The sequence below is a fragment of the Vulpes lagopus genome, chromosome 13, assembly GCF_018345385.1.
Source record: "Vulpes lagopus strain Blue_001 chromosome 13, ASM1834538v1, whole genome shotgun sequence".
NCBI classification, from domain to species: domain Eukaryota; kingdom Metazoa; phylum Chordata; class Mammalia; order Carnivora; family Canidae; genus Vulpes; species Vulpes lagopus.
Genome location: NC_054836.1, coordinates 30,636,776 through 30,661,714, shown reverse-complemented (window position 1 = coordinate 30,661,714; position 24,939 = coordinate 30,636,776). Strand labels below are relative to the sequence as shown.

Here is a 24,939-nt window from a genome sequence, read left to right as displayed (position 1 = left end):
TTCTCCCTCTGTGTCTCTGCCTCTCTCTCTCTCTCTCTCTGTGACTATCATAAATAAATAAAAATTTATTAAAAAAAATGACATCTTAATACACTGTATACCTTCTATACTTATTTATGATTACTGTTCTTTGCAGTTGCCTTTTAAATCAGACAAAGGGGTGGTTGCCTTGGTGGCTCAGCAGTTGAGCCTCTGCCTTTAGCTCAGGGCGTGATCCCAGAATCCCAGAATCAAGTCCCACATAGGGCTCCAGCATGGAGCTTGCTTCTCCTCCCTCTTCTTATGTCTCTGCCTCTCTCTCTGTGTCTCTCATGAATAAATAAAATCAAATAAAAATAAAGGGGTACAAAATACATCGTCTTTAATGTAAGTAGTTATTTCTACTCGTTATGTTAGTGGAGATTCAGGTTGCTGTCTAATGTTAATTCATTTGGCCTCAAAAGACTCCCTTTGGTTTTGCTTACAGACTATGCTGGCTAGTAAAGCATTCTATTACTGTTTGCTTACATGGAATATTGTACTTCATTTATGAAGGATTTTTTTTTTTTTGTACATAAAATTCTTGGTTGACAGTCTTTTGCCTTTTAGCATTTAGAATATGTTCTCTCACTGTCTTCAGGGAGTTCAGACATGGTTTCCTTTGGCTCGTTAAACACATTTAAAATACTTTGAGTATCTAGTAACTCTAAAGTCTGGCCTTCCTCAGGACAATTGTGTGATTTTTTTTTTCTTTACATATGCTCTTGTTTCTTGACGTATTGGCTAATTTTGTTGAAAATTGGCCCTTTTTAGTAATATGGCAACTTTGGAAATCTGAACCCACCCCTCCTAGAGTTTCCTGTTCAAGATATTTGTACTATTGATAGGTTAAATGACTTACTTGAAGTCTGTAGTACACGTATTCTTTTCTGTTGTCACATGTAGCCAGTGAAGTCTCTGCTGGAATAGTTTGGTCACTTAACGATAACAGATTTCCTTAAATATCGGAACAAAGCATGTTCCATGCTTTGCCTGGTGTCTATGTATAGGGGCACACTTGGTATGCTCAGGGAAGTGGTTTACAACTCTGGCTTTGTTCTCACTTGCTGCTTGTGAAGAGGCAAAAGATGAATCAGAAGTAAGAGCATAGGACCTTCTCAGGTCTTTCCTGGGCCTGTGGGCAGCCCTCTGCATGTTCATGGTCTTGAATAGATACCTGGGAATAACATTTGAGCTTTTCAAAGCCTTGTATGGACATGTCATTCTTCAGCTTTTTCTTTTAATGGTTTAGGTTAGCTTATGGTTTGCTTCAGTTGCTACCACCATATTAGGGACTGCTGTGGTAAGCAATTACTGCTGATAATTTTTAGCACATGCTCCCGGGGAAACACTATGCTGGAAATCTCTGACATAAGTCAAATAAAAACAAAACTTGGAATTTAGGTTTTTCAGGAAACTTGGGGACAGGGGAAGGGATGAAACTATGGCAGTTACCTGGGGATTAGAATTTGGAGAAGCTCCAGTTCTGTTTTGCCATATCCAGTGGTTGCTAGGCTTCTGTTTTACACTGTGGTTGCAGGCTATTGGTTTTCAAGATGACCATGATGCTCAGAAGAGACTGTCGGGTGGGGGTTGGGGAGAGCTGGGTAAGTTAAAATGCCACATGTTCACTGTGTTTTCTTCTTCTTCTTTTTTAAATCCAAGATCCTGCATTAGCTACTGGAGCAAACATTCCATAGACTGTCACATGGCTTTAATTTCCAGAGTTCTGAAGAAGTTAATTTTAATATCTGTCAGTGTTCTTGTTGCTTTTATGGAGAAAAGAATTTTGGTGCCCTCAACAAGTAACTATATTACTTGATTTAGTACCTTCAACAAGTAACAATATTACTTGATTTTCTTTTTTTTTACATGACTGTTGTCTCAGAATTCTGAGTTTAGGAGTGTCAAGTCAAATATGCAAGAGCCAAATATACCAAAGTTGATTCCTGACCATATACTGTTTGCTTGCCATATCCACCATGTTAATTACTAATTATATTTTGATACTAAGTAAACATCTTGTGAATGTCTTTTTCTTTAAGTTGGAAATATACTTCTCTAAAATGTATGTTTGTGCCTTGTTTTGCCTTTATTTATTTATTTATTTATTTATTTATTTATTTATTTTTATTTTTTATGATAGTCACACACAGAGAGAGAGAGAGAGAGAGAGAGAGAGAGAGAGAGAGAGAGAGGCAGAGACACAGGCAGAGGGAGAAGCAGGCTCCAGCACCGGGAGCCCAACGTGGGACTCGATCCCGGGTCTCCAGGATCGCGCCCTGGGCCAAAGGCAGGCGCTAAACCGCTGCGCCACCCAGGGATCCCCTGTTTTGCCTTTTAATTACCACTAAATATGATTTGCCTGGTTGGAGGCAGTGGGGATTTTGAGTGTATTCTGTAGCAAAAGAGTGAAAATACTGAGCTCAGAAGGGTTAAATCATTTTCTAACTTGTGTTCTATGGAATATTCTTGAAGATAAGCTTTGGGAAAAGGTCTCATGGTAAAATAATATTTGGGAAATAATAGACATAATATTCCTGACTTGAATATTTAAAATGGATATTCATTTTTTTTCCGTAAATTTATTTTTTATTGGTGTTCAATTTGCCAACATATAGAATAACACCCAGTGCTCATCCTATCAAGTGCCCCCCTCAGTTCCTGTCACCCAGTTGCCCCCACCTCCCGCCCACCTCCCCTTCCCCCACCCCTAGTTCGTTTCCCAGAGTTAGAGGAGTCTCTCATGTTCTGTCTCCCTTTCTGATATTTCCCACTCTAAAATGGATATTTGTAACCAAAGACTGAAGTGAAGTTGCTAAACTTTAAGCTAGCATTTCCCAAACTTACTCACTTAAGGAGCATTTTCTGCTGGTAATACCCTAGGAAACAAATACCATTTCTACACAAGAAACTGGTGGACCTCTTGGCAATTTTATTCACTTTAACTTTTTATTTCAACTAAAGTTAAAGAGAAGATAAGCATAGGTGAGTAGTGGTAACAGAGGTAAAGGCATACTTACATACTTTGCTAAATAGTAGAAATGTACTTAGTTTTGTTAAGCTGCCTCATAACCATACTTCTTATATAATGAGGGGTTAATAAATTGACAAAATATTTTTTAAAGGTTTTATTTATTTATTCATGAGAGAGAGAGAGAGAGAGAGAGAGAGAGGCAGAGACACAGGCAGCAGCAGAAGCAGGCTCCATGCAGGGAGCCTGATGTGGGACTCGATTCTGAGACCCTAGGATCACCTCCTGGGCCGAAGACAGGCACTAAACCACTGAGCCACCCAGGGATCCCCAACAACTAAATTTTCAGTTGTGCTGTAGAACTTTAAGAATACAGTGAGCTGGTTTTTACTGCTTCTTTCAGTTCCAGACATATGGCGATTGTTAATGTATACGTATGTGTAATGAATTAGTACATTTTATTTTCTTTAAAGTAATATGATTTCATAGAGGACTTACCACTTGGAAGGAAGAAGGCTACAGGAAACTGGAAAAAGAATTTTGAGCTCCTGATTCTTGGTGATGGACCATTTCTAGGTTTGTAAATTCAAGGAAAGCTATTGAAACCTTTTGAAACAAGCCAAGAATATTTTCTAGTCTAATCTGATTGAAAAGACCACAGAACTTAATGCAGTATTTCATATACTTGTGGCTTACATCATGGTTTCTAGATACTTGACCTTTATAGGTCTTCCTGTGATTGTAACCAAATGAGAATTAAATTTTCTTTAAGCTTGTTGTCTTTAACAATTTAAGAGATTGTTTTTAGAAAAGACATAATTTTGAGTTTGATCTTTCCATAAAATCCCTGACTTTTCTCGTCTGTGTGCATGCATACATGTGTGTCGGATTTTCAGTAGGTTTGTATTATATGCAGTTTACAAAGAGAAGAAAAGGACTGGGCACAGTCTGAAGCAGTGCCTCTAAGGAGTTAATTTTCCACATGTGTGTAATACCTTCAAATTGAAGTAAATGTATTTTTTCAAATATTGACTATATGCAACCTGGAGGATCTGATTTCTATATTCTAAAAGTAGGTTTAGATAAAATATTTGGTAGACTGCATGAATTTTTAAAGACTATCAACTCCTTTTTTCAAAAATCATCCAAAAAATAGAAAGGGAAATCTTCTAACACATGAGGCCAGAATTCCCTTGATATGAAAACAAGAGAAAAACACCACAAGAAAATAAAAAAATATAGGCCAGTATCTCTGAACACAATGCCAAAATCCTAAATAAAACATGAGCAAACTGAAAGCAGCAACACATTGAAAGCACTATTCACAATTATCAGGGGTTTTATTTCAGTAGTGGAAGAATGGGTCACCGTCTATGAATGAGTCTATGTGATACATCACATTAACAAAATGAAATATAAACATCACGATCATCTTCCATTTTTGGTAAATCAACAAAGTAGAGGGTTTATGGAGGAAATGTACTTCAACATAATAAAGGACCTAGATGACAAGCCCACATAAACCATCATACCCAATGATGAAAAGTTGAAAGCCTTTCCTCTAAGATAAGAAACAAGACAAGAAAGCTCAGTATACCCACTTTCCTGCAACATTGCTTTGGAAGTTCTAGCCACAGCAATTAAGAAGAAGAAAAAGTGGGGGAAGCATGTAATTGGAAAGGAAGAAAATTACTCATTTGCAGATGACATGATACATGTCATAGGTAATAAACTCTTAACAGTCCACCAAAAAAGTATTATAATGAATAAATTCAATAAAGTTACAGAAGATAAAATCAAAACACAGACTTGTTTCCATATACTAATAACTAAGAAAATCCCACGTACAATTGCATCAAAAAGAATAAAATCTATAGGAACAACTTAACCAATGAGGTGAAAGATATAAGTATTGAAAACAAGGATAGTAAGGAAGGAGATTGAAGACGTAAATGAGAAATTTTCATGCTGATGGATTAGAAGAATCAATATTTAGGATGTCCATACCAAAAGCAATCTATAGATTCTTTGCAATCCCTATCAAGGTTCCAACAGCATTTTTTCACAGAAATAGAAGAAATTATCCTAAAATTTGTACAGAACCACAGAAGACTGTGAATAGCCAAAGCAGTCTTGAGAAAGAACAAATGTGGAGGCATTATGCTTCTTGACTGCAAACTACATTACAAAACTATAGTAACTAAAACACTGTTATCATACACATATAGTATCAATGGAACAGAGCCCAGAAATAGACATACATGTATATGATCACTTTATGACCAGTCAAGAACACATGGGACAGGACAGTCTTTCCAATAAGTGGTGTTGGTGACACCAGATAGCCGTATGTATAATGACTTGATGACTTGATGACTTGATGACTATCTTGTACAATACACAAAAAGTAACTGAAAAATGGACTGAAGGCTTGAGCGTAAGACCTGACCATAAAACTATAAGCCAGCAGAGGTAGTAGGCTCCTTGATGTGATCTGACACCAAAAACAAGAACAGTAGACATAGAAATATGTGGAGACTACATCAAACTGAAAAGCTTCTACACTGTGAAGGGGAAAAAAACAAAATACAAACCTACTGAATGGAAGGACATATTTACAAATCATGTGTCTAATAAGCAGTTTATATAAAAAATAATGAACCCCTACAACTCAATAGAAAAATACCTAAAAATATAAGCAGATAATCTCAATACATTTTTCAAGAAGACATGCAGCTGGCCAAAAAGTACATGAAAAAATGCTCAATATGACAAATCAAGGAAATGAAAATCAGAACCACAATGAGCTATCCCCTCACACCAGTCAGAATGACCATTATTAAAGAGCCAAGAAATAACAAAGGCTGGTGTGGATGCGAAGATGCAATCCTTCTGCACTGTTGATGGAACATAAATTGGTGCAGCCACACCAGAAAAGCATATGGAGGTTACTTGGTTAAAGAACTACCATGATTCAGCACTTCTGCTTCTGAGTAGTTATCAAAAGAAAAGCAAAACCCTCAAAAGGGATACCTGTACTCCTACATTCATTGCAGAATTATTTATAATAGCCAACACATGGAAACAACCAAAGTGCCTATAGATGGTGAATAAAGAGAATCTGTCTCATGTGGAATCTGAAAAACAAAACTCAAGCTAATGGTTACAGAGAAGGGATAGGTAGTTGCCAGGGTAGGAGGTGAGGAGTAGGTAGGATAAATGGATGAAGGGAGTCAAAAGGTAAATAAAAACATTAAAAAAAAACCTGTAACAACCGAATTACTGTTTTCTCCCTCAAAATATAGCAGAGAGAATTTCATCAGCAAGATGTAAGTACAGACAGATCTGATTGTTAAAAAACAAAGCAGCAACTTATGCATTCGTCCGCAAGAGTATTCTGACTACACAAGGTATAGTGCTTGAGTGTTTCTAACAGAATTTGAAGCAAGACTGGTGGTATTTTGAATGTACTCTCTTTAGATTGTTATTCATTTAACCAGAGTATTTACCTAATGAAATATCCAGGATGTATAAACCCTTCAGTTAAAAGTTACAGCAGGGTTCTAGAATCTCTCAGGAGACTGAATTAAGTTTAAAAAAAGAAATAAAAAAACCCTCGGGGTAGCCTAGATGAATTGGGAGACGTTTTTCCCCCACTAAGGCTTCTATAGTGAGTGTGGTTAATTACTGTCTAATGTGAAATACATATGTGACTTTTAAAAATAGATGAGAGAAGTTAGAACAGGAAGCCTCTGAGCTTTATGGAGAATGGAGAAGAGAGTAACAGGCGGAGAGGAATGTAGCCTGAGGCAAAAGCAGTGTGTGGTGCTGAGTGTGGCCTAGCATTTTGTAGCAAGTCTGTGATGGGACACACCCTTGTCCTGTGTTGAATTTCCACTTCTGGTAAAGTAAGGTAGGATGAGTGGATGTTGCGCATTTGCACCTTTATTGCTGAGCCAAGGAGCTTCCCCTTCCTCTTTAGTGCATATATTGATAAAATATATGTAGATAAGGATACATACATATTGACATAAATATACTAACATAAAAATTTCAAGATGAAAAACACTGTTTACCTTAAGGAACGTTTTGAATGAAAGGACTATTTGAAAGAAAGAGTACTTTACCCTGGGGAGAGCACATGCTTATCTCCAACAGCTATTCCCTAGGAATTACCTTTTTTTTTTTTTTGGCTGCACAAGATGCACTCTGACCCACAGAACTCAAGGTGCTTGTTACTTGACACCACTGAGTCCTGGCCACCTTCCCTTGTTTCTCCCTAGGCTGTGATCTATTTGAAGATAATTTCACCTGGAGTGAATTGGAGCCCTCCCCAGTATTGGAAATGAGAAAGGAAAACTATCTCTGTCAGGTGGATATTTGAAAAGATGCTGTGAAATATTTCTACTCTTTGAGGAAAAATGGGACAAAGTTAAAATGTAAAAATGAACTGCAATGTCCTATTCCAGGCATTTAGTTTCACTCTGTTACAACCTAGAAAGACATCAAGATTCAAATTCCTGGTTTGCTTTGACATTGCAGCAAGGCAAGTGGAAACTAGCCAGGGAAAAGAAAATGGCTTTTTTTTTTTTTTTCATAATTTGGTAGTTTTCAGGCACTAGACAAAGTTGGTCCCAAATTGATCCAATTTAGAGTTATCTTTCACAAGCACACTTAGTGGAAAAACCCCACACAACATAAACACCACAAGATTGGGGGAAAATGCTGCAGGTATGTTTTGAATTTCTATCTTAACCTCAAAACGTTACACATGCAAAATTAATGAAATATAAGTCAGTTCTTTCCAGGAATGTTGCTTCAGCTTTTCTGTCATCTCAGTGCCTACAAATTAAGATAATTTTTAGCTCACAATGGATTTGATGGCTCTTAAATCCTATATGAGGATTCCCTAGAGAAACAGTAACTTTCAGTACAGTAACTTTTGGGCTTTGTAGGACAGATGATAAACTTTCAGAACAGTAACTTTTGGGCTTTGTAGGACAGATGATCTAAATCCTAGGACATCCCCACATTTTAAGAGAAATTTCCTTCTTCAGCTTCTATATATGTTTCCTTCTACTCTTACTTTCACAATGAAAACTAATCAGCTGGGTTTTTTGATTTTTTTTTTTTTTTTTTTTGTATTTAGGCCTGTGTCTGTTAGATGTCTTTTTAGTATCATGAAAATCCTTTGGAGGAAAGAATGTGCTTTTGCTTACATTGAATAGCAAGGAATAATTGTCAACACTCAGGGGATAATAATTATTAATCAAGGAGGGACTGCATTTGCTTCAGAGGAATGAGACCTGAGGGTGGGTAGGAGTCCTAAATTCTTAGTGCTGTTACTGAACTTTTTTTCCTCTAGTTTTTCTTAATTAAAATATATTCTAATCTTTGTTATGAAAGAGTGTTATTAGACCATTTTTTTTAGCATAAAGATTAAATTTCTAACAGTTTTTGGACGGACTATCATTTCCTTTTATGTTGCCAAGTCCACTGTTATAGGACATGTGATTTTAAAAGGAGTAAGTATCATTCCTTTTGATGTTGGTTGCATAGTAGATGTATTCTGTGTACATGTATTTACAGTTAAAAAAGAAATCCTTTGAATCTTAGATAATGTAAGGTACTCTAGAACCACTAAATACCATAGAAGATTCTATTCATGTTCATGCCGATGTTAAGCTGAGACTGCAGGTTTCACATGTATTGTGAAAGAGGTACTAGGGTGTATTCTTAGAGAGTTTCAGTCTGATACTTGTCATTTTGGTTTGGAAAAGGATTTTGGATAAATGGCCATACTTACAAATGATCATCAATGATGTTCTTGTGGTTACACAGTCACCAGTCTTGCGGGAGAATTTTAAGGTAATTGCTTCTATTAAGAATTCTTACTGATGCTGTAACTTTCCAATGTCCAGGGAATCTCCCTATCTCATGTTTGCAAAAAAAGAGAGACTTCAAGTTTTTAAAGAAAGACCTGTATGTTTCTAGAACAATATAATTGGTAACTGGCAAGTTGTTGAGACCATTATTCAAGCCAGATTTTTTGTTGCTTTATGATAAATCAATTTTTTTAAAAGCTGTTCCTCTGCTTAATTTGATTTCTGTTTCCTGTAACTTGAGCTTTAGTTACTATAGCTCTTCAGTCATAAGAAGAATGTGCACCTTTTCAGGTTTGGCTTCCTTGCCCAACTTGCAGATTATTTTATTATGTTGTAGTTCAAATTTCTTGCAGATGGAATGTGATTTACTCTGTTTTATTTATTCACTCAGATCATAAGCCATAGATCATCTGATAGATTGGTTACTCTGAGGATAGGTCTCTACCAATAGATTGAACAGGAAATAAAATGACAGGAAGTAAAACAAGGTTGATGCTTCTTTAGCTAAGACTGTGGATTAGGCATTTCCTTTAAAAAAGGGGGGAGTGGGGTCCCAGTATATGTACAAAAAATAATTTCAAGTCTATAGTATGTCATCTGATGATGTCCTAATCATGGGAACAAAAACAGGGAAATTAGGGCAGTACTAAAAACCTCACAATGTTGTAGGCATTTCCACTACTGAGATAAAAAATGAGTATGACATTAGAATTGTTCTTCGACAACTCAGTTGTTATATCGTGGGCAGATAACACTGTCTCTTATCTCCTTTTTCTTGCATAATGGAGAGTGTGAGTGGCAAGGGCCAGTGTAGTATATGAAACACAAGGGTCTAGGCACATCAAAGGGTGATCCGATGGCCTGGAGTCATTGTTGTTTGCTAGTGGCATACTCTGCTGATCCATGATGCAATCCATAGAACATACAGAGACTGTGCAGAAAGTGATCTACTTATTGGGCTGTGTTTTCAATCCCTTGTTTTATACTTGTTGATAACAAAATCTTAACTCCTTGTATAACTAAGGAGTTTTATCACATTCCTCAGAATAGGATGCTAATTATTACAGAAGAAATGTTATGATCCTGGTGTTCCTAGATGATCTTCTAGTGTGCCCAGGTGATCCTGCTATAATAATTCCTTCCCAATCTATAGCTGTCTGTGCTGTGAAGTTCATCCTGCCTAGGGATAGCAGTTTAGCTCTCTGTGGAGGAGGGGCAGGTATACAGGACTTAGTTTGTGGTCTGCTCAGCAAGATATTTGTGGATATGTGTGTTAATAAGCATATTTGATATAATACATACATATTTGATTTATACATTCCTTAGTATGTATTAAATATCTGATAGACTGATTTAAAGACAAAGAGGTGTTTAATTTTGTTTTTATCATCCGCTTATGGAGTATTACAAGTATATTACTAGACATCTTTAGTGTGCTCTTTTCTTTTTTTAAAGATTTATTTATTCATGAGATAGAGAGGCAGAGACACAGGCAGAGGGAGAAGCAGGCTCCATGCAGGGAGCCCGACATGGGACTCAATCCCGGGTCTCCAGAATCCCACCCCGGGCTGAAGGCGGCGCTAAACCGCTGAGCCACCGGGGCTGCCCTAGTGTGCTCTTTTTTGTTTGCATCCCTGTCCTCACTGTGTTTCTTTGCTCCTATTTAATTTTGTGTTAATAATATTCTTGCCTTCTTTTATAGTCTTAATACATAAGCAAAGTGTCCTAAAATTGTTTGGCTTTGAATGTTTTTATGAAGAGAACCATAATGGTAATATTTCTATGTGACTTTTCGTATAACATTTTTGAGACTCCTCTTGCACATATTTGTGGTTTATTATTTAGAGTTATTTATTTATTTATTTATTTATTTTTTTTTTAATAAATTTATTTTTTATTAGTGTTCTTTTTTTTAAATTTTTATTTATTTATGATAGGCACACAGTGTGTGAGAGAGAGAGAGGCAGAGACACAGGCAGAGGGAGAAGCAGGCTCCATGCACCGGGAGCCCGACGTGGGATTCGATCCCGGGTCTCCAGGATCGCGCCCTGGGGCAAAGGCAGGCGCCAAACCGCTGCGCCACCCAGGGATCCCTAGAGTTATTTAATAATATATTCATTGAGGTCTTCCTAGTTGGTAAGTTAAAAAAAAAAAAAAGCTTTTTCAACAACTTAGTTTGTTGTGTGCTAAACCATCCATGAACATGGTAGTCCATCGTTAATCAATTTATGCTTATGTATCTATGGGTTAGCTGAGGTTCTGATCATGGACTTGGCTAGATAGCTGCGTTTTGGGGTAGCTCTACCTCACACTGGAGGTGTACATAGGCTGAACAGTTTACCATTTTTCACTCTTCTTTGACCAGCAGTCTTCAGGCATATTCTTTTATGGAGATGGCAGAGGTATAAGAAAGTGGAAACACAGGTTTCTTAAAGCTCAGATTTTCTACTGGGATGTCGTCACTTCTGCTTTCTATTGGATAATACAAATCAGATGGCCAAATTTACACTGAATTCTTTTTCTGTATCCTCAAACTTGAGCCATCATGGATCTGTTTTCTGTCTCTACAGTTTTTCACCATCTATCATGTCATACAAATGAAATCAAAGATGTGCAGTCTTTTGTGTCTGTTTTATTACAGTAAAGTGAAATGATTTTGAGATTCATTCATGCTGTTGTATGTATCAGTCCTTAGTTTCATTTTATTGCTGAATTAGCTATTTGGGGGTTGATTTTCACTGCAGTGATATACTGTTCAGGTGGCTTTAATTCCCACTCTTAGATATGACTTGTCTCATGATTGGAGGATATAGACCCAAAAGAACAGTCTATGAAAAAAAAACAGAGTGTCATAGATAATGTGTCAGCTAAGAGTGCTGAGGGAACTAAATTGCAAAGTGAAAGACTTGTAAAGGTGTGAAACTATCAAGGGAAATAAGAGAAAATTAGAAGACTGAGTATACTAAATTATTACAAGGACTGGATCAGAAAGAAGTTATTGGACAGGATGCCTGGGTGGCTCAGTGGTTGAGCATCTGCCTTTGGCTCAGGGCATGATCCTGGAGTCCCAGGATTGAGTCCCACATCAGTCTCCCTGCATGGAGCCTGCTTGTCCCCCTGCCTGTGTCTCTCCCTCTCTGTCTATCTCTCTCTCTCTCATGAATAAGTAAGTAAAATCTTTAAAAGAAATAAGAAAAAGAAGCTATTGGACAAGTTGGGTAGAAGGCAGGTTATTTTTAAAACTGTACTTGTCAATAAAGGACTTCAGACAGTGTCTAAGGTTTAAAGCAGATTGTTAAAGTTGTAATTGCTTACACTGAACTCCAGTTAATTTTTTTTGCAACTTACACAATGTGTCAATTAAAACAAAATAATCTCAAGAAATGATTGGTGGTTCTCTTTGGTTCTCCCAGCCTATGAACATACTTCTGATAAGCCTATGATCTCCTTGTTTTAAATTTGCCTATATGATTTTTCTCAGCTTTATTCCTCCTCCTCAGTATCTATAGTATTTCATGCTTGGTAAATTTTCCATAAATATTTGCTTAGTAAATGTCCAGATGTTCTTCACCTTTTCTGATCATTCCTTTTCATGTTTTCCCTCATGAATGTTTGGTATGTATTTACAACTTCTTAATATTTTTACTAGATGTCTTGCAGGTAACTGATGTAACTTGCAGATGTAACTGATGCCAATAGCTTAGTCTCCTCTTTATTCTATATCTTTCAGTCTGGGTAACCATGTCACCAATCATATAGCTACTGAAATAACTTGAAGCTTTGAATTCTCCCTTCTTTGAATTTCCTGGACTTACTTCAGATACCATGATCTCTTGATATTCTAGAAGTGGCCTTGTAATAGTTCTCTGTTCATAAATTTAAAGCTGCCTTGTCTCTGAGGTGGGATAATGACAAAGGGTTTCCATTTTTTCCTTAATTTATATGGTCTGGATAATACATGTGTAATATGTTCACTCAGTGTGTTTCTGGGCAATATTCTAATCTTAATTTTATTACTAGCCTTTTATCAGTTTACGTTTCCAAAGATGATCCATAAGAGTGAATAATAGAATATTCCAGTGAAAGTTTTTAATAGTGCTTGACAATATTTGATTGTGAAGGTCAACAGAATGGCTAAATATACTACTATTTTAGACTTATTGGTGTAATTCATTTTCCCATCTTAATTTTTTCATTTATCTGAAGGCCAAAGAAGAAATAAAAATCTTCTAGGGTAGTGGTCAACTGATACGTATGGATGGTATTTGTCTCTAAGTGATAAATTGACCATTTGTTTTCAGTTGATAGGTACTTAAACCTCTGAGGAGTATAATTTTATGTAAACTCATTTAAAAACTTGTACACAAAGAAATCCTGTCCTTGGCCAGGTTCGTTGGTAATTTCTTTCCTGAAGCATGAGAATTGCTTCTATATTATCAGCCTCATACGGACTTAGTCTGAAATTGCTTATTTATTCATGAAATGATCTGATAAATTGTAAGAACGAAGCTTCTTGGATAACTGTCTCTGTGCAATTCTAGAATACATTGCATAATTCAAACAATGTAAATGTATGCAAAATGCTTAAAATTTGATTTTCAGATGATAAATGGAATGCAGGTGTTCATTGTTTACCTAATTGTAAGATAGGCTATTTTGTTTCTACTTGAAACATTCTGAGCATGGATCTGTAACTGCAGAGTGAGAAACCTGTGCATGCATGCCTTTGATTTAGTTTTTCTCTAATGTATATATTGTTCTTTGTTGGGCAAACTTCCCAGGCTGCCTTGCAAAAATAATACTGTGAATGATGTTAAAGCTGGAAGGATAGATAGATAATTGGATTATTTGTAGCCACGGACCATGACACAATTACCATAAAACAATGGATTCAAGCTTCAGTGTGTATTATAAAAGTTCAGACTGGAGGAATCCTTTCCCAGAAAAATAACTGCATTATACACAAAATACTTTTATTCATAGGTATTTCAATCCCTCTGAGGCCTCATGTTAACAACTTTGCTACATTCTCATATACTGTTTATGGGAATATAAATTGAAACCACCTTTATGGAAAACAATTTGAAATTAAAATGCACATACTCCAGCTTCTGGATAAACCTAACTGACTGAACACTTGGATAATTTTGATAATTCCTGAAACCTAATTTGAAGCTACTAGAAAGCCAGGCACCTGGGTGGCTGTCTATTAAACGTCTGCCTTTGGCTTGGGTCGCAATCTTGGGGTCCTGGGATGGAGCCCCACATCAGGCTCCCTGCTCAGTGGGGCGTCTGCTTCTCCCTCTGCCCTTCCCCATGCTCATTAATTCTCTCACAAATAAAATCTTTAAAAAATCTACTAGAAAGTGATTAGAAACAGACCCCCAGAATAAGGATAATAAGGGGGGACAGTGGTAAACAAATAGCCAGAAAGCAGGCGAATTAATAGTAACTGGCACACTAGATGTGAGAAGATTCAATTGTAAGAGAGTGATAGGGAAAGCTAGGAATTAAAATGATCTACAGGAGAGTTCCCCAAAAGTTGAGGGCCTGACAGCACCTTTAGAATTGAGTGGGAGTGGAGAACTTAAGGAGAGATTACTAAAAATTGTTAAAGAAGCAGTGTGATCTGTAACTCATCCTCTCCTCTCCACAACTCAATTCCTACCCTGAGACAAGAAAAGATGGAGGGTGAAGTATTCTGTGTCTGGGAAAACATTGGGTACAGCAGAAGAATGATTGCCTTACCTGAAATAGTGACTTAGAGACCATGTGCTTACTACTGGCTCAATGGGGAAGGTCATGGCCCTTGCCCCAATCAGCAGTCAGTATCCTGTGGCTTTGCTTTTCTTCTTGGCTGAAAATTGAAAGAATTTTGTTTGGAGAATCTATCCAGTTTAAAAATAAAGACCTAAAAATACTAACTACAGAGGTTCCCCTATAAACAATTTGATCCCCTCACACTATGGTGAAGCTTACTGTTTGCAAAATCCAACTCTACCCTCATGACTTAATAGCTTTTGAATCCTCCACTCTTAAATACAGGCTGACAAGTATTACTGGACCATTTAAAGAATGCTCTTCACAGAATTACTGTGGAAGATAGAGAATGAAACAAAAGAGAACATGGAGGATATAGCAAATAGGCTGGAAAAGAAACTTTTTTTTTTTTTTAAGTAAATGTCATTAAAAAGATCAAGTTACTGCCAACATGAAACAAGTTCAAAATGCTAAAAACAAAAAAAACCCAAAACACCAAAAAACCATTTAGAGAATAAAAGATCTAGGATAAAAAGGAAATCTGAGAAACTCTTTCCCAAAGGACAAAAGTATGAAATACAGGAAAGAGAAAATTAGAAGTCCAATCAAAGAGCCAATACTCAACAACAAAAGTTGTAAAAAAACCAAAAAAACAAAAAACTAAAGAGAAGGAAGTGAGGCAGTAAAAAGTGATTTAAAAACTTACCTCTTTTCAGAAAACTATTACAGGATTTGTTCCACAAAAATGTAGTAGTTATTCAAGACAGACTACATGGGATACAGAAGATAAGAGATCCATGGCAGGAGAGATGTAGGCTATCCCCACAATGATGGTACAGGCAGATTTTAGATTGATAACTGTGTGACTAGCAGAGAACAAACAGTCCATGTTGATTGAGAAAGCTCAGAAGACTCCAAGGGTGATTACTTCAGGAATATAAAATTGGGGAAGTGCTTTGTGTCCAAACATCTTAAGAGTAGAACTAAACAAATACCTAAGTGTTAGCTGTTGAATGAGTCATAAGTATATAGAAAACCAAACACTTAGTTTAAAAGATAAGTTCCAATTCCAGGGAAGACAAAGGAATGTGTAAGAAGGGAATTATATGACTTAGCTGGGAGGAATGTTTACATAGTCAGTGATGGCTGATTTAACCAAAATTATGACTTTTGAGTGATGGGGAATGGTAAGTATTAGTGTATGAGGTTGGGAGGAGAGGGGACAGAATTAATTCTTCAATAGAGGGGCCAATTCAGAAGATAGAAAGGTAGTATCCCAAGTATGGTTAGAGGTATGTTGTGGTAAGTAGGTTAGTTGACCCCAGTTTTTCAGTCGTCTGACACTGTTCAGCTCATGTGCTCTGGCCCTGGCCTCTTGGTGAGTGAAATATATTTCCCTGGTGGTTGATTCTGGATTGGGTCTCTTGACTTTGAATTTTAGTAGACATGATGTAGGCAGAGGCTTAAGTGTGATTTACAGTTGGGCTTGCTCTGCTGTGGTTCCAGTATTGCCGTTAGGAAGGCATACACTGTTTGGTTGCAGCCCCTCCAGTCTGTCTTGCAGAGGGTGATCAATGGGTCAGAGCTGCTACAGCCAGCTCATAGCACTGCAGCTTGAAGCACAATCATCTCAGCCAACTCCTAGCTTTGTGACTGAGATAGAAGCTTATTACCATATGCCACTGAGATCGTATATTTGTACTGCTACAATAGTTGACTGTTAAACATGGAAGCAAATACTAAATCAGTTGAAAGAAGGAAAGATAATTGTATCCGGGGGAGACAAATTAGAGTGAAGGGGGTGAGGTAAACTTTTCTTGTAACAAATCATGTAAAGATATTTGGTTCTTCAAACTATGTTCACTTAAAACTGATAAAAATATAAATTGAAAATGCAAGGAATGGAACAATGATTGATTTATAGTTGGAGTCTATAAAGGAGATCTAGTAGATAATAGATGGAGGCAACTACTGATAAATTTTTAATGCCTTCAATTATAGTTTGCTGATTCTTTTTTTTTTTTTTTAAGGACAGTCTAAGAAAATAAAAGTTTTCCAGTCAAGATCAAATGGTAATTTTATAGTGTTGGAGGTCTCAGTGAGGTAAAATGGCAAGTTTAATGTGAGGAGAGAGTAAAAGAAATGATGGATCGGAGGTTCTAGTCAGAGACTTGAATTGTAGAAATAAAAAATATCAGAGGAGCCACAGATACAGGTAAACTCGAGTTGACAGGTGACTGCCAAAGGAAAGGATATGTATGTGGGGCTGGCAGAATGGATGAAGGGATTGGGAGGCACAGAGTTCCAGTTAATGAATGTGTAAGTCACTAGGATAAAAAGTACAGCATAGGGAATGTAGTCAATGGTATTGTACAAGTGTCCTATGGTGACAGATGGTAGCTACACTTGTGACCCGAGCAAAATGTATATACTTGTTGAATCACTGTACCTGAAACTAATGTAACATTTTGTGTCTCTATGCTTGAATTAAAAAAAGACAAAAGCAATTGAAATAAAGGATCCATAGGATAAAAGGAAAAAATAAAAGTTTTGAGGGTTGGGTCTGTAGGATGAGCCAGAGAGCAGATTCAAGGTTAGTTACTGTCACACCTGAGGAGATGCAGCTGCCCAGAAGCTGGGTCAGTCCTGGTCGCTGGGACCCACCAGCCACCCCTACCCCTGCTCTGCATTGCCCAAATCAAAGGGGACAACAAGGGCAGTGGTGCCAGCAGAAGGAGTCAATAAGCTAATCCCATCAAAGGTTTTGGGAAAGGTAAAATGGTTCAGTGTAAGAACAGATATGGTTTCCTTAACAGAGAACACCAAGGAAGATATATTTGTATACCAGACTGCCATAAAGAAGAACAAAAGTATCTTCATAGTGTAGGACATGGAGAAGATGGAGTTTGATGATGATGGAGAAAAGGGTGCAGAGGCAGCAAATGGGAAGGGCCCTACTGGAACTCTGGTGCAAGGCAGTAAATATGCAGCAGATGGTAAGCAGTGTAGACCCTTTCAATGTTGCAGTGATCATCCATGCAGTTACCAGTGGAATTACCAGAATAGTGAAAGTGGGGGAGAGATTGAGGGATGGGAGAGTGCTTGCGAAGGCCAGGTGCCACAGCACAGGCCCTACTGCAGGTGGCGGTTCCCACCTTACTACTACAGAGACCCTGTGGGCCTCCCCCCACCTGTATTTCAACACTCCTGTGCAGGGAGAACATGGTGGAATGTGCTGACAACCAGGGTGGAGGAGAGCAAGGTGGACCAGTGAGACAATGTGTACTGTGGTTATGGAGGTTATAGACAGCCATCCTTCTGGGGTCTCCTGAACAAAGACAGTCTAGCGAGAAGGATAATGAAGAACATAAAGAAATGAAGGACTTAAGACCCAAGGTCAGTGGCCACCTCAGTGTCAGTACTGCTGCAGTTTCAATTACAGATGTGGATGCCCAGAAAACCCTAAACCACAAGATGACAGACAAAAGCAGCCCATCCAACAGCTTAGAATCCATCTGCTCTGGAGGCTGAGCAGGGCGGGGCTGAGCAAATACGGATTTACCAATCTGTCTCTACCATCACCTGGTTTAGTCATCCAACACGAAGAAATGAAGATGAAATTCCAGTGTAGGAAAGAATAAAAGGCTGGAGCTGAAGACCTTAAGTGCTTGCTTTTTGGCCATAGACCAGATAGATAGTAGAACTATCTGTTTCATCTATGCACCATGGCACTTTTATTATTTTTTATCTAAAGACATCCTTTTGATAATAATGTGTTTGAAAAAAGCCTCGTTTTTCTCAACACCTTTTAAAAAGTTTTCAAACTGTTTCATATCTGGTCAAGATTCTTAGTAACCTCATTTTTAATTTGCAATAAGAGTTTACAATTTGATTTTTTTTCCAGAAAAAGTCAATAAATGATAAGCACCTGTTAATAAAGGTCTTAAATAATTGTCAAAAAACCCCTCCACGTTTCTAGGATTGATTACAGTAAGTAGTTGTTGAGGTGAAGATAAAAGGTCAAGGAAGCTTCTAGAGGATTTGAAAGTTTTTGTATATAAACTTGGAATTCAGCCAACATAATGTCAGTAGTTGGAGTGAAAAATGAATATTGATCCATCTACCTAAAACTGTGGAGCCTGTGAAGTATGAGAGATGATAGTACTATGAAGGTTAGAAGATTTTGTCAGGCGGCATAAATTCTGGAGGGATAGGATTTTCTCATGGAAGGACAGTGGGCATCTGGAAGTAAGTGGTGGTTGGGAAAGGCAGTAGATAACACTTGAAACTGATGTCAAGCACTTGGTATTACCTTCAGGTCTAGGAGGTGATGAACCGGTTACATAATGGGTTTGCATGTATTGCAGCATAACAGGATGATATAGTAGAAAGGGTAGGGAAGGAGGTCAACTGTGGAGTGAAGATCCATGAAGAAAGACTGGAAAGTATGGGAGGTTTATTACTTTGGAATTGGTCATAGAACTTTACTACTGCACACAGAAAAAATAGTAAAGCAATATATATAACAAAAAGCTTCCACTATGTGTGACTTACAGAGTACTTTAAAATAGATGAATAGACGTTACTCTAATTGTCACAATTGAGAATTCATGGTAGTTATACACACTTCTCATTTTCTGCCTTTATTCTTCCAATTACAATCATAATTTTTCTCATTTTTCTTGATGGAAACTGGATGTAAGGGAAAGCAGAAGTTCAGTACATATGGTTAGAGATACTCCAATATTGGTATAGGGAAAGTGGAACTTTACATAAACATTAGGTATTACCAAAGCTTCTGGCTACTTATGAAACCCCAGTTTGTATAGTTAATTATCTAAATTCATAACTAATATCCAGACTTTATCAAGGAATAGCCAGAAATTAGACACTACACCAGACAGCTCGTGTATCTGTTTCTTTTAGTAATTCTCATTCTCCATTTCTCAAAACGGAACAAAGCAAGTAACAGACTACTTAAATATCTTCTCCATGACTTGTCATGTGGACAGATCACAGTTGGGATCCAGCTGACTCCATCTGACTTCAGTGTCTGTACTCTTCAATGCTTGGTAAAGTGGCCTCAAATTCTTGAGTGCACATATACTTCCATCAATTCAGCAAACTCTTTAAGGACTGATTATAAATTGTAATATACAGTTGGCAAGTTCCTTTAATTTGTTAAAAAAAAAACCAAATTGAAAATTAATACCTTTACTGTGATGACAGAGTTCATATTTTGTAATATAGTAACATATAAACTGTTACTTTCTTTTTTTTTTTTTAATTTTTTTTTTATGATAGGCACAGAGAGAGACTGAGAGGCAGAGACACAGGCAGAGGGAGAAGCAGGCTCCATGCACCGGGAGCCCGACGTGGGATTCGATCCCGGATCTCCAGGATCGCGCCCTGGGCCAAAGGCAGGCGCCAAACCGCTGCGCCACCCAGGGATCCCAAACTGTTACTTTCAAGTTCCATGTTTAGACTTTTAAAAGTTCTGCAACTTTTAATTATCACCAGAATATCAGATTGATTTTTTGAAAATTTTATTTTTTAAAAATTTTTTATTGATTTATTTTAAAAGATTTTATTTATTCATGAGAGATAGAGAGAAGAGAGACAGAGACATAGGCTGAGGGAGAAGTAGGCTCCATACAGGGAACCTGATGTGGGACTCGATCTTGGAACTCCAGGATCACTCTCTGGGCTGAAGGCAGATGCTCTACCACTGAGCCACCCAGGCATCCCATTTTTTGAAAGTTTTAAACGTATGTTTTGAGACAAAATCCTTAACTTGGAAGCATATATTTCTTGGGAATATAATACTGATGTTGCGTATTACATTATATTGTATAAATGTTGCATGAGTTTTTTTCAATAGGATATACAAGGACAGTGTGTACATGTCCTTTCCAAAGAGATTCTATTTGTTCTTAAACTGTGTCTATGAATTTCTTTCCATTTGTAGGTGCTACTCCTACAGAGGCACAATGCCTTCTTTGCCTTGATTTCTCATTCTGCCGTGTGATAGCAATCATCTTGAGACTCCACTTCTGTGTTAGGATATCATGCTTACTATATCCTATGTCTTCAGTTTACCCACTATACTTCCAAGTTTTTTTTTTTTTTTTAAGATTTATTTATTCATGAGAAACACACAGAGAGGCAGAGACATAGGCAGAGAGAGAAGCAGGCTCCATACAGCGAGCCTGATGTGTCACTTGATCCCGTCTCTGGGATCACGTGCTGGGCGGAAGGCAGACGCTCAGCTGCTGAGCCACTCAGGCATCCCAATGTACTTCCCAGTTTTGTGGTGGAGCACCAGATCCTGAGAAAGAGTGCATGGAGGAGCTTTTATTTTCCTATGTATGCAAAGAGTTAGAAATGGTCAGTCTTTTTGATGAACAACCAAAAAGTTGAGCAAACTGAAAAATCAGCAACTCTTTTTAGATGGGTCAGAAGTGAGGCCACAGGACAGACTGCTGTCCTCAATAATACAGGTGCAGGTGAAATTTAAAGAATTTTGAACTAAAACACAAATGGAAACACTTATTTTGAAATACAGCAGAAGCAGTCCTTAAAGGAAAATATATAGTGTTGAATGTACATGTAGTACATGCATAGTGTTGAATTCTAGAAAAGAAGCATCTAAATGATAATCTAAAATTCCATATTAGGGAATTAGACCAAAAAAATTCGTAAATAAATAGAAGATGATAAAACCTAGAGCAGAAATGAGTTAAATGGAAAATAGTAAGACAAAAATCAAAACCAAAAGTTGGTTTTTTTGAAAAGATTAATAGAGTACACTGCACAAAGAAGAGAATACTAAAATTACTAACTGGGGACCTGGGGACATCTTTATAGAACTGATAGAAATTAAAAGGATAGTGAGAGAATATTATGAATAACTCTACCCTCAGTTGATAACCTAGATGAAATGGAACATTGGGGGAGATGACCTGCTGAAACTCACATTAGAATAGACAAACTGAGTAGACTTAAGTCTATTAAAGAAATAGATCAATAATTTTCCAAAATAGCATGAAGTCCAGATTCATTTGAAAATGAATCTAAAATCTAACGAATTTTTTGTTTGTAAAATCTAACGAATGTTTAAAGAGGAAATTATTTCAATGCTCTATATCCTCTCCTAGAAGATAGAAGCAGAGGGAGGGAGTGCTAACTCATTCTGATGCCAACCTACTAGTAAAAGCAGACAAAGAAATGACAGGAAAAGGGGATCCCTGGGTGGCACAGCGGTTTAGTGCCTGCCTTGGGCTTAGGGTGTGATCCTGGAGTCCTGGGATCGAGTCCCACATCAGGTTCGCTGCATGGAGCTTGCTTTTCCCTCTGCCTGTATCTCTACCCCCCCCCCCCCGTGTCTCTTATGAATAAATAAATAAAATTAAAAAAAAATGACAGGAAAAGAAAACCCATCACTATGTCATGAACATACATGAAAAAAACCTCAACAAAACATTTGCATGTGGAATCTAACAATGTATGTAAAGAATTTAAGACTTTAGCCAACTAAGATTTATCCCAAGTATTCAAGGCTAGTTCATCTCTAAAAGAATCAACTACAATCTATCACAATCACAGGCTGAAAAAGAAAAAAAAAATATTTCGAAAGATGCAAGAAAAGTATTTGACAAAATCCAGCACCTATTCATAAAATTCTAGCAAAGTAGGAGTAGAGGGAGTTCTTCCTCAATTTATATACAATGACCTATAGCTAACATCAGTTTTTTTCTTTTTTAAAGATTTTAGAGAGTGTGCACGTGCATGCGAGTGGGGTGAGAAGCAGAGGGAGAGGAAGACCAGCAGACACCCTGCTGAGTGGGGAACCCAGTGTGGGGCTCCATCCCAGGACTTAGATCATGAACTGAGCTGAAATGAAGAGTCAGACGCTCAACGAACAAAGTGCTTAGGCTCCCCTGCTAACATTATCCTTAATGCTAAGCTAGAAGTTTCCCATGAATCAGCAACAAGACAAAAATGTACTCTTTCGCCTTTCCTTTATCAACATTGCACTGGAATTCTTAGTTAATAAGAAAAGGAAATAAGTACTGTGGGAAAGGCAAAAATGAAACTTTCTTTGCAGGTAACATAATTGTCTTGGAAGAAAACCTGGAAGAATTAAACTGAAAATAAGTGATTGTAGAAAAGATGGATAATTAAGGGTTGTTAAACAACAGTCCACCACTTTACTGTATAATAGAAATGGACAGGTGGAATTTGAATTGAAACACATCATTTGGGTTTAGTGGCCCCAAAATAAAATACTTATAAACCTGCCCAATTATGTATTAGATCCATAGGAGGAATGCTACAAAACTCTAAACGAAGTTAAAGAACTGAATACATTGAGATCTATTCTGTATTTATGAATAGGAAGACTTCATATTGCCAAGATGTCAGTTCTTCCAATGTGGTCTGTAGACTCAAAGCAATTCCAACAAAAAACCTGGCAAGTTTTTTGTAGATGAAAACTGATTTTAGATTTTATATAGAGTCAGAAAGTGCAGAACAGCCAGTGCAATATTGAAGAAGGAGAAAGTTGTAGGACTGAGTCAACTTCATGACTTACTGTAAAGCTACAGTTATGAAAACTGGTAGGTGGAAGAATAGACAAATCAGTGGAACAGTGTACAGACCCCAGAAATAAACTATGTAAATGACAGATTTTTGTCAAAAAAGCAAAGGAAATACGATGGAACAAAGGTAGTATTTTCAATAAATAGGGTTGCAACAAGTAAATATTCACATGAGAAGCATGAATCCAGACACAATTTTTACCCTTTACAAAAATTCAGAAGGGATCATAGACCTTAATGTAGAGCATAGAACTCCTAGGAGAGAGGAGAAAACTTAGTTGACCTTGGGTATGGTGATACCTTTTTTAGAGAAAATGCCAAAGGCGTGATCCACAAAAGAATTAATAAGCTGGACTCCATTAAAATTAAAAAGTTGTGCCTTGCCAAGGTCATCCTAAAAGAAAGACAAGCCAAAAGGTGGGAGGATATACCTGTGAAAGACAAATGTGATGGAGGATTCTTGTCTAAAACGTTAAAAAAAAAAAAAAACTATTAAAATTCAGAAATAAGAAAAACTCAAAAAGGTAAAAAGCCTCAATAGGTAGCTCATCAAAGAAGATACAAAAATGGCATATAAACAAACATATAAAAAGATGCTCCACACCCCATGTCATTAGGTAAACACAAATTAAAGCAATGAGATAGCCCTATGCATCTTTTCAAATGGCCAAAGTTTAGAATGCCAACACCTATGCTGGTTGAGGATATGGAATAACAGGAATTCTCACTAGTGAGAGTTCAAGATAGCACATCCATTTGACAGGTTTTTTTTTTTTTTTTTTTTTTTTTTACAAAACTAAACATACCATATGATACAGTAATTGCACTTCTTCATATTTACTCAAATGAGTTGAAATCTTATCTTCACACAAAAACCTACATGTGTTTTATACCAGCTTTTTTCATAGTTACCAAAACTTGGAAGCAACCAAGATGATTCACAGTAGGTGAATGGATATGTAAATTATGGTATATCCAGCAAATGGAATGTTATCCAGGGCAAAAAAATGATCTATGAGGACATGAAAGACATAGAGGAAACTTAAATGTGTGATGTTAAAAAAAACAAAACAAAACAAAACAACAACAAAAAAACCGATCTGAACAGGCTGCATACTCTAACAGGAGTATAAGGAAATGATTTCTGAAAAAGGCAAAACTATGGAAGCAGGAAAAAATCCAATGGTTAACGGGGGTCGGAGGCAAGAAGTAGGATGAATAGGAAGGCAGAGAATTTTTAATACAGTGAAAGTACTTTTTATGATACCAAAATGATGGATATATACTTTTATGTATTTGTGCCAACTCATAAAAAAGTAAAAACTGTGAGGGAATCCAAGTGTAAACTGTGGAGTTGAAGTTATAATGATATGTTGGTGTAGGCTCACCGATTTTAGCAAATGGACCACTCTGGTGTAGAATTTTGATAGTGGGGGAAGCTGTGAGTATGGAGTGGGGTAGGGATATGTGGGAAATACCCATACCTTCTACTCAACTTCACTGAGAACCTAAAACTGCTCTAAAAAAAAACAAATCCTAAGAAACTCGGAATGAAAAAGAGGGCAGAAACTAAATTTCTGTTGAGACCTTCAGTATTTGTAGAAATCTATATTCTATCCTTACATGTGATAAATAAGTTTTCTTGAAGTACAGTTTTATGTTGAGAATCAGTATCTTCAAAATAATGGAGGAACAATTCCTT

The 24,939-nt window shown here is 37.1% G+C and overlaps 1 protein-coding gene and 1 pseudogene across 1 annotated transcript in view; both read left to right on the top strand.

Annotated features, from left to right (window-relative positions):
* Positions 1–24,939, top strand: part of CRPPA (CDP-L-ribitol pyrophosphorylase A) — a 291,595-nt gene that overhangs the window by 69,935 nt on the left and 196,721 nt on the right. The gene's annotated exons all lie outside the window — the stretch shown is intronic.
* Positions 1,463–18,268, top strand: LOC121474932 (annotated as a pseudogene).